Here is a 17,178-nt window from a genome sequence, read left to right as displayed (position 1 = left end):
AGGTTGGGTGACTTGGATCCTCCCCTGTTGACGCATTGTACTACGTCTGTGCTGGCTGACACCACTCTGATGTTGCTCGACCTCGGAGGAGAGTCTCTTCAAGGTCAAGAACACTGCCATGGCTTCGAGAACATTGATATGGGTCTGTTTCATGGCGGGTGACCAAGACCCCTGAAACATCTGAAGTTCGGAGTAATCCCCCCATCCACTTAGAGGCGCGGCTGTATGGAATGTCTCTTGTGGAGGTGGGAATTGTAGAGGAACCGATTTGGAGAGGTTCCTCAGTTCGGACCATGGGCGTAATCTCATTTTTAAGACAGAGGGGATCTTCGAGACCTTGTCTCTTAAAGGTACTGTAGCTCTCTTTCTCCAAACTCGATTGATGTCTTTGCATTTTTGTTATTGAAGTGAATTGGAGAAGGCCGATGATACTTTCTAAGGTTCTTCTGGACATCTGTTTGTGTTTGAGAAAATTCTTGGCCTTGGAAGCTATTCCTCTTACCTTTTTGGAAGGGAGAGAGAACATGTGCTTCGAAAGGTCCCACTGAATGTCTAACCATTCTAAGTGGCCTGATGGTTGCAGGCGAGACTTTTAGAGATTGACCCGAAATCACAGGTTGTCGAGAAATCGAAGTACTTCCTTCGTAGCTCTGTTGCCTTCTATGGCCGACCGGGCCCAAATGAGCCAACCGTCCAGATAAGCCATGATCTGTATCTCTTGGTTCCTGAGTTGTACTAACACTGTCCCTCCCAGTTTCGTGAATATCCTGGGATCAATGTTGAGGCTGAAGGGCATGTCTTGAACGCAAAGGCTTTCCTGCCTAGGCGGAAACCCAGATAAGAAGAGAAGTTTCGAGCTATAGGCACATGATAATAGTCGTCGGAAAGATCGACAGAGGTGGTGACGGCCCCAAGGGGAAGTAAGGTCCGTACCTGAGAGATAGTCATCATCCGGAACTTGTCGCAGAGAATGTAAGAGTTTAGCTTTGACAAGTCCCGGTCCACTCTCAATGTCGACAAGCCTTTCTTCGGAATTGTGAAAAGGAGGCCTTGGAACTTCGGTGATCGGTCCCGTTTGATTGCTTTCTCCTTTAGTAAATCTGTGGTGTACTCTTTCAGGATGGGAGTGGATTTCTGGGAGAAGGTCACTGGTGGAGGAGGAGGACCTTGTGGCCATTTCCACCTCAAACCTTTAGAGATTATGCTATGAGCCCACGGACCGAAGGTCCAATGGTCTTGAAAGTGGTAAAGTCTCTCCCCTACCAGGACCACCTCGTTGTGAGGGAGTGAACCTAGGTCCTTTCCTTCCCCGAGCCCCCTTTTTTCTAGGTCCGCCTCGATGGCGGAACTGTCTTCTACTCCTGTATCTTCCTCTCTGGTGTCCACGAAAGGAACCTGAGGGTTCGGCGCTAGGGCTGTATGCAGGCGAGGGCATCGAATGAATGATTTAAAGTTTTCAGGCATCCTGACATCTAAGGTCATTGACGCCGGTAACATTTAATTTATGTATACAAAAATAAAAAATGAAATAAAATAAAAAATTAAAGAGTATTCAATTAAAATCATAAAAATTGAATGTCATAAAAGTTAAATATTTTTCAGAAGACCTGCTTCTGAAAGAAATCTAAGGGGTCGAATCAGAGGAAGACTGTGATGACGAGTGGGTAACTGACTTTTGATGGCAGTGACCCCGGTTCGTTTTGTAGAGGGCAACTCTCTGCTTCTTCTTGAAGAAAGCTTGCTTTTGGTCTTCGATCTTCTTTCTGGCAGTGAGGCCCCGCCTTTCCTGCAATTTTGGGTTGCTCTCGTATCATCTTGTAGAACCTTGTTAACCTCCTCCTGAGGGAAGAGGGTTTTACCCCATCAGGGGGAAACTATCAGCCTGCTCGATTCCTGTCTGATAGAGGCCACAGACAGAACGTATTTCCTACAACCAACCCGATCAGACCACCAAACGTGTAGGTCGAATTGGAAGGGCAGAGATTGGTTTTTCATGAATATCCAAAACAAAGTCTCAGTGGGATAAACCGAGGCTAGGGTCTCCCCGAGGTGGGGTCCGGGTCTTTAAGAGCCGGCATGGCCGAACCTTCTTCTCAGCTTGAATAGTAAGACCTGTCCAAATATCCGTAATAGGCAAGGCAACAATGATAGCAGTTGTAGATATGGCGTATTCCCCATTGTGTGGGGTGAGCTTGGAATTATCGTACCCCCCAGACCGACAACATCCTGGTCCAGACAGATCGGGCCTGCCCTTTAGGAAATAATACCGTTACCTTCGGTACCTTGCCTAACCTAACCAAGTCATGCTCTTTCAATCGAACGAATCCGTTGAATGGGTATTCTAGTCCCTGAGAGTAAATTCTAGGTCCTCCAGAGGGCGGACGTCTATGCCATCCAGAGTTATGTTATGGTACCATCCATATATGGGACATGTAAGGCAAATTTCTATGTGTTGTTTTTATCGAAGGAGGTTACTTCGATACGCCTGGGGCTGTAGGGGGAGACATCTGAGTTCCTGCCCGGAATGAAGCGTGCCGATAATGATATCGAGTGAATCTCGGCCATCTCAGTATCTCTACTCCTAGATGGGATAGGGGCTGCGAAAAAAGTACTTCCTTGCTTGTTGATGTAAGCCACTACTGTGGTGTTTTCGCTCATCACCACCACTGAGTGGCCTGCCAGGAACTGTTGAAGGGCCAGAAAGACGACCTTCATCTCTAAGAGATTTATGTGTTGGTACTTTTCTGACCAGAGGCCAGAGGTCGTGTGGTGCAGCACGTGAGCCCCCACCAATTTTTTGAAGCGTCTGAAAACAGCATCAAATCCGTAGGGAGGACGAGAAGATCCAATCCCTTTCGTAGGTTCTCCTCTGCCACCCACCACTTGAGGTCAGTCTGTTCTGCTGATCCCATGGGGATCCGAATGTCCGAGGAATCAAGAGTCTGATTCCACTGGAACTTGAGTCGCAATTAGAAAGATCTCATCCTGAGGCGACGGTTGGGAACTGGACAGGCCAGTAATGAAAGGTGACCGAGGATAAGTAACCACGTCTGGGCTGGAAGTGCTCCTCTAGGACATTTTCCTCCCCTGGAGGACTTAGTGCCTTTCCTGTCCTTGGCAGGAAAGGGCTTCTTAGACACCGTAGTCTTCGCTGCAGTCTTGTTCGTCATGGTCTTGGCTGGATGGGACTGCTGAGGAGCTGGTGGTTTATAGGGCTTGGAAGTCAAAGCTCTATGGAGGATGGAGTCCTGATAAGACTTCCTTCATCGCTCAGTAGCATGTTCCACGTCCTTAGGCTCGAATACATGGGCTCCCTCTAGAAAGGAATATCTGAGCCTCGCGATCTCTGCATCTGGGACTTGTTGATGGAACCTGTCAGACACCGCATCCCAACGTTTCAGGATAGAATTTGCCTACAAGTTCAAAACTTGGTGGGCGAGAAACTCGATTGTACGAGTGCCTGAGAGCAGGAAAATCTCCATTGCTTTCCTGGTACATTCCTTGGAGAAACCCTCAGTCTGTATCAGGATTCCCGTGGTCCTTGTTAAGGATATCGGTTGCCAAGAAAGAGACCTGTCAATTCAATTGGAGAGTCTCTCTAGGGAGACTCCATTAGTGAGTTCTTCCAAGGAGTGATGGAGAGGAAGAACAGGACGAGGCTCCTCCAGAATCTCAAAATACCTCCTCTGTTGGACACGAGGAAGTGGGAGAAGCTAATTGGTAGAGCCGAAACGTTGGGAGGAGGCATGTTCGGAGAGCTGTAGGGCACTCTTAGCCCTGGTACCCTTCAGCCCTTGAGACCAGGGCAAGGCTGCACTGGATTTTGAGGATTTCTGGGAGCCAAAGACATTTTCTAAGACCGTGTCCTTGCTGTCCCGTGCTGTCTCTGGGTTGGTAAACCCATTGAGAACTCTTATGAGAGTCAGAACCTGCCAGAATGCATGTTCTGACTCTTTTTGCTCTCCTTCCAACGTTGGACTTGCAGCGAAGTCTCCTTCTTCCACCCCTGAGAGCTCTTCTCTGGGTGGGTCGCGAACATCCCTCGAGGGACTGGCTGTCTCTGTAGACTTAGAAGTCCTAGAAGAGGACTTTGGAAGTGTCTTGGAGTTCTTGGATTCCTTCCGAGGAAGGAGGTAGGACTCCAGCATCGAAGGCCAATATGTCGTGTCCCTTCTGATTTCCGTTGGTGGTGGGGAACTCTCTGTGTGAAGGGAGGAGGGCCTTTTCTTACATGACTCCCTCGGCTGAGGTGAGGTAGGAGAGTATCCGGAGGAAGATGCAGGAGGAGCTGGCCTTGATGGTCTAACCAGTGTCAGCTTCACCCTCGAGTAAGTGACCGCGTCTGAGACTCCTCTTTTCCTCTTTAGGGGAGTAGTAGTTATGGTTCCTTGCAGAAGGTCTGGTGAAGCTTTAAGATGCTCTGAAGAGCGGCCAGACAGAGCAGGATTGAAGGTCTGTACCACTACCCTTACCATAGCACTGAACCATGGCTGTTGATTGACTGACGCACTGTCAGACAGATCCCCTGAAAGGAAAGGGACCGAAGGTTCCCTACAAGGAGTCTCTGCTGTAAGTGGGTCCGCCTTAGAGGAAGGCAGTTTCGGAATCCTGGACCCTTCTTTAGAGGCCCATTTCCCTTTCCCCGGGGAACATGCTGAAAGGCGTTTCCAGGGAGGGGAACGAAGCGATGGTGACCTGTCAATGTGATGCTCCTGTTGCGAGTGCGCAGGTGAGCGCTGACGCATTGGCGAGGGCAAATGCGCAGGAGAGCACTGGTGTACCGGAGAACTTTGGCGCGCAGTAAAGCGCTGTGCAGCTTCCTTAGAATGTGCAGGAGAGCGCGGGCGCGCAGTATGACCATGCGCAGGGTGTTGTGCAGTTCGACTGTGCAGGAGAGCGTTGGCGAGCCAGACACCGGAGTTTGTGGGGGCGCGCTGAGTTTCTGGCGAGCTCTTTTGTGCCGGCAATCGTAGGTTGGCTGGTGAGCGCTGGCAAATGTTGTTCTCTGTGACGAGGTTGTGCTGGAAGGCCCTGAGGACGAGCAGGTGAAGGCTGTTTGTTTAACGCGCACTGAAGCGTTGTAGAGCGCTGACGAGCTGGTGAGCGTGGGCTGGTACACTGGAGGGCGCTGGCGAGCTGGAGAGTGTTGGTGCACAGCTGCAAGCTTAGGTAGGCCCTCAAGAGGCTGTACTGGAGACAGGAACGATGATGGTAGGTCGGCTGGTAGGAAGCACAGGAACAGGAATGTGCCTTTGGGAGGGCGAACATCCACCGATGGAGATCACAAATGATCTACAGAAGAGTCCAGGACCAAAGTCCGAGGACTAGCAGCAGCATCGTCGGGAGAAGGTCCAGGAATGGGCGAAGATGAGGTCCAGGAGACGACTGAAGCAGAGACTCCTCTGCGGGGGACGGCTGCAATGACGAGGCTGAAGTACCGAAGAGGTGCCTTTTCACCGATGTTGAAAGAAGACCTCTAAGGTGAAGCAGTGGGTGAGCTCTGCGACGGAGATGCCCTCTGGGGGCCGTCGGATCAGCAAGCTGACCATGAGCAACAGCAGTCCTCAGAAGAGGAGTCTCTATGAGAGAACTCCTCAAGGGAGAGAAACACTCGCAGGAGAGACAGACATAGGACTAAGTTTCCCCCTCGAAGGATGATCAGGAACGGGTGAAACTAAGTCAGCAGCAACAGCTGGAGAGTCTGGAGGGGCAGGGCCATCGGCAGAAACCACAGAAGACACCTCTGACACCACGATGTCGATGAGTGCAAGAGGATCTACCTCTGAAGTTGAAGACGACAGTTGCACACTTGAACCCCAGAGGATGAGCTGCAGCAAGGAGTCCTTGGAGGGTGGACTCGGAAGCCCCAAGGACAACCATACCTGTAAAATAACAAATTACGAATCAATTTATATTTTTCTTAACATACAAACCTGTAGTCCTCTTTAGAAGGGCATCAATTTCGCGAAGCTGAAAACTAGCCAATAGTTTTTTCAACTACTGAGCTTCCTCCTTCCTCTAGTTAGCGGTAGGGGTTGGAGTGAGGTGACAACTCCCCCGTTCCCCGCATACTGCCGACCAGCCGTCACTCTGAAATTCGGCAGGACTTCCAGGTGGTAGGTGTTGGCGGGCACAGTATGTATAAAGAGGACTACGGGTTCGTATGTTAGGAAAAATACAAATTGACTCCCAATTTGTTATTTGTTCCGACACAAACCATTCTGTCCTCTTTAGTAGGGACTCACCAACAGGAGGGCAGTAGTCCGGGTCCAACTGGCTGGTCCACTGTCCTGGGAAGCCTCAGGATACTCATTGGAGTATCATGCTTCAGGTTAATGGCCTGCTCATATGACAACTGTAAAGGAAGGCAGTCGGTTAACATCGGTACAACAATATGGTCGTGTCTATCAGATTATTGTTCCAGATGTCACCCAAAACCCGCCTCAGCTAGGGAGATGGGAGACACCACCAGTTGTCAATGACAACTGAGACTGCTCAAAAATAAAATACTAACCCACAGTTAGATGAGGTCAGCTTGTGCAAAGGCTCTCAGATGCTGTGACTCCACGAGAGGGGAGAAAATGAAGAATGAAGTACGCCAGTCACTCACTTATTCATTCCAGACTTACTCGCGAGTAATGTCCGCCCTTGATCAACTGATACTTATCCTACAAGGGAGCCGAGGTTAATTACACATTTTGTGCTGTCACCACATGCCCTAGCAAGAATGTGTCTAGGGCCCTGTGGGTGATGTCTTGCAGGTAATGAGCTGTAAAGGTACAGTAATCTGGCATTTCCAGACACCTGCCTGTAGTACCAGGGCGACTGAAAAGTTCTTCTTGAACGATAGTGAGGTGCCTATAGCTCTCACGTCGTGTGCTAGGGGGCGACCATCCGTTGATTCTATGACTCTCGATGACTTGACGGATCCATGAAGAGATGGAATTCCTCGTGATGTGTCGCTTCGTCCTCCCCGTGCTGACGAAGTGTCTGTTGAGATGAGGACGGCATCCTCTTGTTCGTTTAGAGTATAGCCTCAGCGCCCTTAAAGGGCAAAGTAACAGCTGATCATGATCATCAGTTAAAGAACGGAGACTCTCAATCCAAAAGGTCCCGAATCTAGGATCCGCTACTGACGGTTTTTGAGTCTTGGCTACAAACTCAGGTACGAAACTGAGAGTAACCTGCCCCCATCCCCTTGAATGGTTGATGTCGTAGGAGAGACCATGTAGCTCGATGACTATCTTTGCAGAAGTCAGTGCTACTAGGAAAGCTATCTTCAGTGTCAGGTCCCTGTCGGAGGCCTGACAAAGAGGTTCGTAAGGTGCTCCTTTCAAGGAACGTAGAACCCTTACTACTTTCCATGGGAGTGGTCTGACTTCCGACTGAGGGCAAGTCCACTTGAAGTTTCATACGAGAAAAGACAATTCTCTCGAGGAGGAAATGTCTACGCCATTCAGATCAAAGACGAGGGTTAAGGCCAAGAAATAGCCTTTCACCATCAATACAGTACTGAAAGGCGCTTTTCCTCCCTGAGGTACAACAAGAACTCCGCTATTGTTGGAACAGAGGCACCACTACAGAAGATTGTCTACTTGGCCTGATAGAGGGACGAGGTGGACTCTCTGAGGTACCCAGACAAGTACAGTGATGCCTCTGGATACGAAAGTAATCCGTTCAGAATACGGTTTCGTATCCTGAGTCGCGTTTTACATGTAAATAGCCTAATCTGTTCCAAGCCTTACGAAAAGACACCCTTTCTTCCATAAACACGCTAAACTGTAGTAATAAACATGCAATGCAGCCATTTCTATCATTCAATAATTAACCCAACCGTTAAAAACAGCCTAATCCATTCCAGAAACCACTATGAGTTTATTCAATAATGTAGTTATAGCCTAGTTATCCCCCCCAAGCCCTAAGAAACGGTCCGTTTTCTTTACTACTGTATAAAAGTTACGGTACTGTATGTAAAGCATTTGGATCAGTGAAGGTGCATTGTTACCTGTACGTACACCTAAATTAAGGATCGATACCCTGAAAAAAAGGTTACAGTTAATTAGTGTAACAAAAAAGTTGAAACATGACAAATTCGAAGATAATTTGTATTTTTCCTAACCATACAAACCTTAGCTATTTACAAAGGGTTTACTTTTAGCGCAGCTGAAATGACGAGCCAATAGTTTTTAACGAGGGTTAATTACCCCCGCGCTAGTTAGCGGGGGGTGGGGAAGGGTAGCTTGCTACCCCTCCCCCCTCCACACACCGGTGACTTGCTTCACTTCACTTAGAGGTAGGACTTGACTTGGGGGTCAGGGATGGCGGGCACATATGTGTAAATAGCTAAGGTTTGTATGGTTAGGAAAAATACAAATTATCTTCGAATTTGTCATTTGTTCCGTATCCGAAATACAAACCACGCTATTTACAAAGGGTGACTTACCCCTTAGGAAGGGTGGAAAGTCCCCAGCCTTACTGACTTCGGCTTGCCCGGGGGCTCGATCCCTTAGTGCGCAGCACTAGAGAGAGGGAGCCCCTGTACCTCACAGGTTCCTAGCATCGCTAGGAACGAGTGGCCTACATAAGTAGCGTGAGGAGGAGAGTGTGACTCGTCCTATGAAGTTGACCTTGAGACCTTCAGATAGGAATTCTAGGATAGGACGTTCCCCATACCACCTCGTCAGGGTATGGGAGACGCAACAGTATTAAGCTTAATACTAGGAGCACAAAGAAGCATGGGTTACCTGCAGAGGTCGAGGTCAGCTATGCGAGGACCAGGATGCTGCTTCCCCAAGAGAGGGGAGAATGAAGAAAGAAGTAAGGGTCAGACATACTCTTTCATTCACACAGACTAAGACCGGGTAACAACGCCCTCAACCTACTGCTACTTGTCCAAAAAGGAGCCTGAGGTTAGACCAGCTGTTGTGCAGCCACCACAGGGCCGATAGAGAACGTATCGAGGCTCCTGTGGGTCACGTCTTGCAGGTAGTGGGCTGTGAAGGTCGTTTGACGCTTCCAGACCCCCGCTTGAAGTACCTGCGTCACAGAGAAGTTTCTCTTGAAGGCCAGGGATGTAGCAATACCCCTGACATCGTGGGCCCGAGGGCGACGTGACGGAGGAGGGTCAGGATTCAGGGCATGGTGGATAACCCTTCGAATCCAAGCAGAGATGGTGTTCCTTGTGACCCTCCTCTTTGTCCTGCCTGTGCTCACAAACAAAGCTCGCACATGAGGACGGACTGCAGCCGTTCTCTTCAAGTAGTACCTCAGACACCTCACTGGGCATAGTAGCAGCTGGTCTGGGTCGTTTGTTACAGAACGGAGACTCGCGATCCTGAAAGAGTCGAACCGAGGATCCGGCACTCCAGGATTCTGAGTCTTGGCCACAAACTCAGGGACGAACCTGAACGTTACCTCCCCCCATCCCCTTGAATGGGCGATGTCGTACGAGAGACCATGAAGTTCACTAACTCGCTTGGCCGAGGCCAAGGCGAGTAGGAAAGCCGTCTTCCAAGACAGGTGGCGATCGGAGGCCTGGCGTAATGGCTCGAAGGGAGGTCTCTTGAGAGACCTGAGAACTCGAACCACGTTCCAAGGAGGGGGTCTCACTTCCGACTGGGGGCAGGTAAGCTCATAGCTACGTATGAGTAAAGAGAGTTCTAGCGATGAAGAAATATCCACGCCCTTCAATCTGAAGGCCAAGCTTAAGGCTGAGCGATAGCCTTTCACTGCCGAGACAGAAAGGCGCATTTCTTCTCGCAGATACACAAGGAAGTCCGCTATTGCTGGAATAGTGGCATCGAGTGGAGAGATACCCCTTCCACGACACCAACCACAAAAGACTCTCCACTTCGCTTGGTAGACTCCCTCAGAGGACCTTCGCAGGTGCCGAGACATTCTCTCCGCAACCTGTTGCGAAAAGCCTCTCTCCGCGAGGAGACGCTGGATAGTCTCCAGGCGTGAAGCCGAAGCGAGGCTACGGCCCTGTGAGGGACACCGGAGTGGGGTTGTCTGAGAAGCTCGTGTCGTGGAGGAAGCTCCCTTGGGAGTTCCGTCAGGAGTTGCAGAAGGTCCGGAAACCATTCCGCGTGATGCCATAGCGGAGCTACTAGAGTCATGGAACAGTTGACCGATAGTCTGGTCCTGTTGAGCACCCTTCTCATCAGACAGAATGGTGGGAAGGCGTACACGTTGATGTTGTCCCACCGTTGCTGGAAAGCATCTTGCCAGAGTGCCTTGGGGTCCGGGACTGGTGAGCAGTACAGGGGCAGCTTGAAGTTCAAGGCTGTCGCGAACAAGTCCACTGTCGGGGAACCCCACAAAGTCAGGACTTTGTTGGCTATCTGAGAATCCAAAGACCACTCGGTACTCACTATCTGCGAAGCCCTGCTCAGACTGTCGGCGAGCACATTCCTCTTGCCAGGAATGAAGCGAGCTGATAGTGTTATCGAGTGGGTTTCGGTCCACCTCAGAGTCTCTACTGCAAGATGGGATAGCTGTTGCGAAAAAGTGCCTCCCTGCTTGTTGATATAAGCCACTACCGTGGTGTTGTCGCTCATCACCACCACGGAGTGACCCGCCAGGAACCGTTGGAACTGTTGAAGGGCCAGAAAGACGGCCTTCAATTCTAGCAGGTTGATGTGTAGGCACTTTTCTGATTCTGACCAAAGGCCTGAGGCCCTCTGGTTCAGAACGTGCGCCCCCCACCCTTCTTTTGACGCGTCCGAAAACAGAGTCAATTCCGGGGGAAGGACGAGAAGACTCACTCCCTTTCGCAGGTTCTCGTCGGCCAGCCACCACCGCAAGTCCGTCTGTTCCAGAGACCCCATTGGGATCAGAGTGTCCGGGGAATCGGATCCTTGATTCCACCGGGACTTGAGCCGACATTGAAGGGATCTCATCCTGAGGCGGCTGTTTGGAACCAGACGGGCCAGGGAGGATAGGTGGCCCAAGAGACGCAACCACGATTGGGCGGGGAGTTCTTTTCGCCTGAGGAAAGGTTCCGCCACCCTCCTCAGCCTTGCTATCCGGTCGTCTGATGGAAAGGCTTTGTGGAGATTGGTGTCTATTAGCATGCCTAGATAAACCAGTCGTTGGGACGGCTGCAGAGAGGACTTCTCGAGGTTTACCACGATCCCCAGATCCTGGCAAAGATCTAGAAGCCTGTCTCGGTGTCGAAGAAGGGTCGACTCCGAGTCTGCTAGGATCAGCCAATCGTCTAGGTAACGAAGGAGACGAATGCCGTTCCTGTGCGCCCAAGTCGAAATCAGGGTGAACACTCTGGTGAACACCTGAGGAGCTGTGGAGAGACCGAAACACAGCACCTTGAACTGGTAGATCTTGTTGTCTAGGCAGAATCTCAGGTACTTCCTGGAAGACGGATGGATTGGGATCTGGAAGTACGCATCCTTTAGATCCAGTGTACACATGAAGTCTTGTGGTCTCACCGCAAGTCTGACCGTGTCTGCTGTCTCCATGCTGAACCGGGTTTGTTTGACAAACCTGTTCAGAGCCGAGAGATCGATGACGGGTCTCCAGCCTCCAGTAGCCTTCTTTACAAGAAAGAGTCGACTGAAGAAGCCTGGAGAGCCGTCCACGACCTCCTGGAGAGCACCCTTCTCGAACATGGTCTTGACTTCGGCCTGAAGGGCCAGCCCCTTTGCCGATCCCATGGCATAGGAGCTCAACGACACTGGATTCGCTGTCAGGGGAGGTTGAGATGACGTGAACGGGACGCGATAACCTTGGCCGATCACTGAGATCGTCCAAGCATCGGCCCCGAGATGTTGCCACCTGCGGACGCAACGCTGAAGGCATCCCCCCACAGGTGGACACGCAGGGGGACTGCCACCCCTAGAAGTCTTGCCTCCCCTGGAGGACTTACCACCCCTCTTGACCTTGGCTGGAAAGGGCTGGGGCTTAGACACCACTTTCTTAGCTGCCGGTGCCTGTTTTGGAGCCTTACGAGGCTGTTGCTGCTGTTGTGGCGGGGCTGGAGGCTTATAGGGCCGAGTTGTAAGGGCCCTGTGGAGGAGGGAGTCCGTGCTGGATTTCCTCCACCTCTCAGCCGTTCGCTCCAAGTCTTGAGGCTCAAACAGGCTCTCCCCCAGGAGGGAGGCATGTCGGAGCCTACACACATCTACGGCGGGGACCTTCGGATGGAATCTCTCGGACACAGCATCGCGACGCTTCAACACCGAGTTGGCCCACAGGGTGGTAACCTGGTGCGCCAAGAACTCGATGGAGCGGGTGCCCGAGAGCAAGAAGGTCTCTAGGGCCTTCCTATTGGTCTCCTTGGACAAGTCCTCAGATCGCAATAGGATGCCCAGAGATCCTAACCAGAAGTCCAGCCACGAAGTGGCCTGCATGGCACACTTAGCGACCTTCTCGTGGTTAAGGATCTCTGCCGCCGAGAACGACACCTGCCGGGCAGAGAGTTTCTCCAAGGGAACTCCCTTCGCCAGCTCCTCCACAGAGTGATGGAGAGGAAGAGCGAGGTTGTGCTCACCCAGGATCTCGAAATACCTCCTCTGCTGAAGGCGAGGAGGAGGGATGAGTTTGTTCCCGGCAGTGGAACGACTGGAGGAGGCAAGAAGTGCGAGCTGAGCATTGGCCCTAGCTCTGGCACTCTTCAGCCCCCGAGACCAGGGCAGAGCTGCACTGGTCTTAGGGGCCTTCCGAACGTCGAACACTTCATCCAGAATCGTGTCTTTGCCTTCACGGGGGGGATGACTGGATCCGTAAGACTGTTAAGTTGCCTTATCAGGCTTAGGACCTGCCAGAAGGCATGTTCGGACTCTTGCTGTTCTCCTCCCTGCGGGCTGAGAGCTAAGTCTCCTGCCCCAGGAATCTCTTCCTGGGGTGATACGTGGACATTCCCCTGGGTAGTCGTGGGTTCCTGTCGAATCCTTGCAGAGGATTTAGGGATGGTCTTGGAATCCTTGGGCTCCCTCCTAGGAGGGATACAGGATCCCAACAACGTGGTTCGAGGGGCCCCTTCCTCACGAGACGATTCTCCTGCCTGAAGCGAAGTCTCCCCCCCTGGTGCCGAGGGGAAGACTACCGGTCCACTGGACTCACCTGAGGACGGAAAGGCCTCGTCCACGGGAGAAGGAGAGAGTACTCGTGCAGGAGAGGGGACCCTCGAGACCGACCTCTTGGGAACCAACTTCGCCCTGGGGGAAGTCACCACGAAGTCCACTCCTCTCTTTCTCTTCAGCGTAGGAGAGACAGCCGCTGGTTTGTTACCCTGGCCGGCGAGTGCTGGTTTCATAACCCTCACTAACGCCCGTGCCAGCGGACCAAACCAAGTCTGCTGCTCAAAGGACACAGAGTCCGAAATCCTCGCTAAGGTGAAAGGGATCGGGCGATCCTTTGGAGTGGACACGACGGTACCTGCCTGAAAAGAAGGTGGGGAAGAATGCTGTAATGACCTGTCCTCGTCCTGCAATACCAACCTGTGCTTGGATGGAGGTGATCCCGAGTGCCGTCTAGGAGCACGCGTCCCTGCTGCTACCACCGGCTGTGGAATTCACCGCGAACTATGGTCGCGCAAAGGCGAATGGTTGCGCGGGTGATCGCGCGGGGCGCGCAGGCGAGCGGTCGCGCAGGCGAGTGGGCGTGAGGGTGGGCAGGTAAATGAACACGTGTCCGAGGCGACGAACGCAAGCGATGGCGCGACGGCGAGGGATCGTGCTGCCGCGTAGGTGAAGAAGATCGCTGGCGATAATGACCACGTGATGGTAAGCGATGGCGAGCAGCATGTGTAGGTGAATGATCGCGCGCAATAGGGCGGTCGTTCAGGGTTGCGCGATGAGGAGCAGCATGCGTAAGCGGGCGATCGTTCAGGGTTGTGCGATGGCGAGCAGCATGCGCAGGTGAATGATCGCGTGAAAGGGTGCGATGGTGATCAGCATCCGCAGGAAGGCGATCGTTCAGGGTTGTGCGATGAGGAGCAGCATGCGTAAGCGGGCGATCGTGCAGGGTTGTGCGATGGCGAGCAGCATGCGCAGGTGAATGATCGCGAGAAAGGGTGCGATGGTGATCAGCATCCGCAGAAAGGCGATCGTTCAGGGTGTTGCGATGAGGAGCAGCATGCGTAAGCGGGCGATCGTGCAGGGTTGTGCGATGGCGAGCAGCATGCGCAGGTGAATGATCGCGAGAAAGGGTGCGATGGTGATCAGCATCCGCAGGAAGGCGATCGTTCAGGGTGTTGCGATGAGGAGCAGCATGCGTAAGCGGGCGATCATGCAGGTTCGTGCGATGGCGGGCAGCATGTGAAGGTGATCGCTGGCGAACTGGTGATCGCTGGCGAGCTGGTGATCGCTGGCGAGCAGAAGGTCGACGCGTGTCCTGTGAGAGGATAGGTTCACGAGCAGGAACGGGAAGATCGCTGGCGCGTTGGCGAACATGTGTTTCTGACACACGCGCAGCACGATGTTGCGTAGCCACAGGACCAGGTGGATGGTGAGCAGGGAGTTCAGCAGGAACTAAAGGGTGGTCAGAGACCGCAGGGCGATGGTCCTCAAATGAGCGCTGACGCTCGGAAGAGAGCTGACGAGCAGGAGAGCGCTGGCGAGGGGGGCGAACCTCAGGAGAGAGCCGACGAGCAGGTGAGCGTCGGCGAGCAGGAGAGTCTTGGCGAGCAGGAGATCGTCGACGAGCAGGAGATCGCTGGCGAGCAGGAGAGCGCTTGTGCGCTGGCCCTGCTCGCGTAAGGGAAGAATCCCTTAGCCCCGAAGGGACCGTTGCCCGTCGGGTGACGAGTTCTCCAGAAGGCGAAGATCCGGCAGGAGATGGTGAGCGGTCTGCAGAGAGGTTCATCGGTTGAGGCTGACGAGGAGAGTCCCCCCCGGAGGACGAAGACCCAAAAAGGCACCTCTTAGTCCCCCTGTAAGGGGAAGGGAGGCCCTTGTGGCGTAGAGGGCGGTGAGCCTTACGGCGGAGGCGGCCTCGGGGGAGATCGTCGGGACCATCGGTCCTCCGAAGGGGAGTCTCCTTCAAAACACTTCTCTCAGAAGGAAGCTGGGCAGCAGTCGAGACCGAAGGACTCACTTCCCCCTTCGAAGGATGCACGGAAGGAGGAGGAGAGCCTAGAGCACCATCACCAGCAACAGCACCTGCGTCGGAAGGCCCAGCCACGTCGGAGGCCTCTGTCACCACGACGTCGACAATAGACAGAGGGTCTACCTCCGCTACCACCGGCGACTGTTTAACAGCGGCCCCCAACGAGACAAGGTCAATAAGAGCGACCCTGGAGGGCAAGCCCTTAAGCCCCAGGGACGACCAAATCTGTAACAGATCATCACTGGATAAAGTATTATTATCAATAACCTCCCCCGGAGGAGGAGGGGGAACCGCCTCGCTATGGGAGGCGACGCCCTCTCCCCCCACCGAAGGTAGGGAAACAGAACAAGGGCCTGCGCTCCCACTCGGACGACTCTCCTTAGGAGGCGGACGAGGGGGAGCTTCGGAGGAGGTTTGGGCGGCGGAAGAAGAGTCCCGAGAACCTTCCTCCTTCAAGGCTAACCCCGGAGGAGAACGGTCTCTCTTGGACTTCTTCTTACGCCGACGGCCAAACCTCTCCCACTGGGAGGCAGACCACTCCCTGCACTCACGGCACATGTTATCCTGGTCGCACCGTCGGCCCCGACATTGAGGGCAGAGGGTGTGAGGATCCGTAATCACGTCCGACATGAAAGTCCCACAAGGACGGCCGGCAACTCCAGGGCATGTACGCATATTAAATAAAAGAAAATAACTGAAGGTCAACTTCCAACCAATCACACAAGCTGAAAAGAAAAAGAAGAAAATTAAAGGCTGTCACGAAGGCGATGAACAGACACGTCTGATCACCGCCGAGCCAAAAGTGAAGTGAAGCAAGTCACCGGTGTGTGGAGGGGGGAGGGGTAGCAAGCTACCCTTCCCCACCCCCCGCTAACTAGCGCGGGGGGTAATTAACCCTCGTTAAAAACTATTGGCTCGTCATTTCAGCTGCGCTAAAAGTAAACCCTTTGTAAACAGCGTGGTTTGTATTTCGGTTACGGAACAATTACCTTTTGATTGAGACGATGTCCGATAGCGAAGTCGCGGCAGAGGAGGATGGCATAAGGCAGAAAACGTAACAAGTGACAGACTACGTACAGTAATTTACACACTTAACACATTAACACTTAAACTTTACGAAATAAAAAAATGGCAGAAATAATTAACACTTAACATTACGTATGGAAAACTATAAAATGAAAGAAAAAATTACTTTAACACTTAACGGTAACATAAAACTTAAAATTGAATTTTTTTTTTTTGCTTTTATATAACTTTACGTTTTTCATATTTTCTAAATCTCTTCTACTTCTTCATCACTTTCTTTTTTCTGTTTCTTTACTTTCACCTTCTAATTCTTCATCACTTCCTCTTTTCTGTTTCTTTTCTTCACTTTCACCTTCGTCTTGGCCTACTAATACCGCTGGCCTCTTTAATAAGAAACTATCCATTGAAGCTTGTTTCTGCCTACTTATCAACACATTTCTAAAATGCGTTAGGCAAACGTCATTGCAGTGTTGAAGCGCACGGTTGGTATAAACTTTTTCTGGATGTTCCTTTTCGACGTAGTCTGCCATTTTATGGAAACATGCGAGAATTTCCTTAATGTCTGACGTTTTCAAAGGTGTAACATCCTCCTCATCACCGCTAGAGAACTGCTCTTGAACAACACTCACTTGTATCGTCTCCAACTCCTTCAGGTCGTCCGTCGTCAACTCCTCGTGGTGCTCCTCGATAAGTTCATCTATATCCTCGGCGCTAACTTCCAGCCCCATAGACGTACCAAGATGTACGATGTCAGCCACCTCAGACTGCTGAATGGGTTCAGGATCGTCAACGATCTCGGCTTCGCCTCCAGGCTTCCTGAACCCCTCGAAGTCTCGTGCAGAGACAGCACCAGGCCACAGCTTCTTCCAAGATGAGTTCAGGGTACGCCTCGAAACTTCCTGCCAAGCGAGATCGATGAGTTTGAGGCATATCACGATATTAAAGTGATCTTTCCAGAATTCACGCAGAGTGAGGTTTGTACTCTCTGTGACTTGGAAACATCTCTGGAAGAGATGCTTCGTGTACAATTTTTTAAAATTTGAAATAACTTGCTGGTCCATGGGCTGGAGGAGAGGGGTGGTGTTA

The sequence above is a fragment of the Palaemon carinicauda genome, chromosome 15, assembly GCF_036898095.1.
Source record: "Palaemon carinicauda isolate YSFRI2023 chromosome 15, ASM3689809v2, whole genome shotgun sequence".
NCBI lineage: Eukaryota > Metazoa > Arthropoda > Malacostraca > Decapoda > Palaemonidae > Palaemon > Palaemon carinicauda.
This window is presented reverse-complemented; position numbering follows the sequence as displayed.